Source organism: Magnolia sinica, chromosome 13 (genome assembly GCF_029962835.1).
Source record: "Magnolia sinica isolate HGM2019 chromosome 13, MsV1, whole genome shotgun sequence".
Taxonomy (NCBI): domain Eukaryota; kingdom Viridiplantae; phylum Streptophyta; class Magnoliopsida; order Magnoliales; family Magnoliaceae; genus Magnolia; species Magnolia sinica.
In genome coordinates this window covers 78,721,755-78,724,902 of record NC_080585.1, presented here as the reverse complement: position 1 = coordinate 78,724,902, position 3,148 = coordinate 78,721,755, and the positions used below count along the sequence as shown (strand labels likewise).

The window sequence follows — 3,148 nt, the reverse complement described above, 5'->3', positions numbered from 1 at the left end:
TTGATTGGTTGGTAATTAGTTTAATTCGGTTGTTTACTTTGTCTCATGAGCATGGTTTGGTGATGGAATCCATTCTAATTCATTTACCTTTCATCTCTTGAAAACTATATCAAAGGAAGTTCAGTTTGATGGTTACACCCTTCAACTGGATGAAGATAGGACTCTAAGTCCAGTTGAATACTTGAAACAGGCATAAGATCTCCCTGATCTCCACAAGTGGATCCTCTGAATCCCTAGTTCCTTTCCCTGAATTGTTTAAGTTTTAGATAATTATTTCATCATTATTCCTCAAATCACACTCGATTTAGATTTCATCTCATTCTAGTTCTAGTTCCAGTTAGTTTCAGATTACGTACAGGTTTCAGTCCCTTGGGATTCGACCTCGGTCTCACCGAGTTTATTACTACATCATAACCCTATACTTGGGGAGTGAACAAGTTTTTGGTGCCGTTGCCGGGGACTGATGGCTGCGATTCTCTGAAATTAATTAGTTTTAGAATTAGTTTGAGATTAGGATTTTACTAACTTTAGTTTTAGATTTTTATTTCTATTTGATTTCTAGAACTAACTTGTTTCCTGTTTTGTAGGATCCTGACATAAGTTTCTAAATTGGTAATCCCTTTCTAATTTTTCTACTTTTTCTATTTTTAGAATTAGGGTTTGAGTTTTAGAAATTTTCTAATTATAGTATTTTTCTATTTTTAGGAAATAGTTTATTTTTAGAAACTTTCCTCTTTTGTTTTTAGAAACTAGGTTAGTTATTTCCTCTTTTAGAAATTCTTTCATTTTTAGAAACTAACCCAACTTTCCTGTTTTGTAGGATTCTGAGATAAGTTTCTAAATTGGTAATTTCTTTCTTAAATTCTTCCTTGTTATTTCTAAATTAGAATTTATTTTAGCAAGTTTCTAATTCTAACTCTTTTAGAATCTAACTTTGTTTCCTAATTTATTTTTAGAAATTTTCTACTTATAAACTTTCTGTTTAAAAACTTTCCTATTTTGTAGGCTTTTAAGATAGAAATTTCTAATTCGGTTTCTAACTTAGGGACTCCAATTTGGTAACATCTTTCCAACCCTTTCTTTCTTTCTAGAGTTTCTTTTCCTTTCTTAGGATTAGGTTTCGAATTAGATTGAGGGTTGTGAGTGTTTCATGCCCAAGTGGGCCCGTGACAACACTCGACGTCTCTTGACTGAAGGAGGATTGGTTGAGGGGTTAACTATCCATCGTAGGACTAAACACCACTCGAAATTCCCTGAGTTAATTGAAGTGATGGCTGAAAACCAACCTCTTCTACCTCAACCCAGGGTGGAGGATATTCAGGATGAGAATGAGGTGGATCAAGCACCCCCGCCTCGTACTTTACGAGATTATTTACAACCAGCGGGGCTGAGTATGCCCTCATGCATGATTTTTTCCAAAAATACAGGACATATGGACATCAAGCCAGGGGTTATTCAACTCCTTCCTAAGTTCCATGGGCTTGAATCTGAAAAACCATATCCACATTTGAAAGAGTGTGATGAGATCATAGCCACTTTATATTTTCAAAATGTGTCTGAGGATACAGTCAGGCTGAAACTCTTTCCTTTTTCCTTGAAGGAGAAGGCTAAGACGTGGTTACATTCACTGCGTCTTAGATCCATTGGCACATGGAATGATATGCAGAGGGAATTTATAAAGAAATTTTTTCCACATCATAAAACGATTACCCTTAGAAAAGCAATCATGAACTTCACCCAAAAGGAGGATGAAACATTTTATTAATGTTGGGAAAGGTTCAAGGATTTGGTCAGTTCATGCCCACAACACGGCTTTGAAACGTGGCGCATTACAATTTTTTTCTATGATGGACTGACATCTTCCATGTGCCAAATGGTCGAGACAATGTGTAATAGAGAATTCATTAATAAACATGTTGATGAGGTATGGGATTACCTCGATAGTCTTGCTGAAAAAACACAATCATGGGACTATTACCCAAAATCAAACACTATGTCTAGGCCGACTCAATCTAAGGAGAAAGGTGGATTGTATCTCTTGAAAGAAGAGGATGATTTCAAGTTGACTACGCTTATAAGAAAAGTTGAGGCCATGGAAGGAAAGAAGGATAAGGTTAAAGAAAGTGTTTGCGGCATCTGTGATTGCAACATTCATACAACTGAAAATTATCCTACGATACCCACCTTTCAAGAAGTGTTGAATGAACAATCCAATGCCGTAAATAATTATCAAAGACCTTTCAATGAACCAACCTCTAATACGTACAATCCTGATTGAAAAATTCATCCAAACTTTAGTTGGAGAAATGGACAAACTGCTACCCCTCAAGGTTTCTTCAATCAAAATCCAAATCAGGGAAAACCTCAAGAAGAACCGGTTTAAAATTCCATGCAAGAGCTAACCCAGGTAATGCGAGACTTTATGCAAAAGATGGATTCATGAATGACGGTTATAGAAAAGGGGATGCTTCCTGCACAACCGCTCCCCAATCCTAAACCGCAATACGAGATAAGTGATCCCAGCTCTTCAAATCAAATGGGGCACGCTAAATCCATCACCACTCTTAAGAGTGGAAAGATTATTGATAAAACCCTCCCGGTTAGGCCCAAAAAGCGTCAAGAACCAGAAGAGGACAACAATAATGGATCTAGTGAGGCCCCACAAAAATTAGAACCGGAACTTCTAGAAAAGTCAGTTGCTCCATTTCCCCAACGGTTGGTCGCACCAAAACCTCTCCTAACTCTTAGGATATCCTAGAGGTGTTGAAACAAGTGAAAGTCAACATTCCTCTACTTGATGTCGTAAAACAGATACCTTCATATGCCAAATTCTTGAAAGACTTATGCAAGACCAAACGACGGCAGAGTATTCAAAAGAAGATCTTCTTGACCGAGAAAGTGAGTGTCATCCTAAAGGAAGACGTGCCACAGAAATTCAAAGATCTCGGTAGCCCAACCATATCATGTGTAATCGGGGACCACCGAATTAATCATGCACTTCTTGACTTAGGAGCGAGCGTCAATCTGATTCCCTACTCGATATACAAACAGTTAGGTTTGGGTGAATTAAAACCCACCCTAACCACACTACAACTTGCTGATCGCTCTGTTCGTGTACCAAGAGGGATAATTGAGGATGTGTTGGTCC

At 37.6% G+C, this 3,148-nt stretch overlaps 1 non-coding gene across 1 annotated transcript; it reads right to left on the bottom strand.

The window, feature by feature from the left end:
• Positions 1 to 1,708: 1,708 nt before the first annotated feature.
• LOC131224390 (small nucleolar RNA R71) lies at positions 1,709 to 1,815 on the bottom strand. The gene has a single exon (XR_009160878.1). It is a non-coding gene; the product is annotated as a small nucleolar RNA R71 (small nucleolar RNA).
• Positions 1,816 to 3,148: the final 1,333 nt, after the last annotated feature.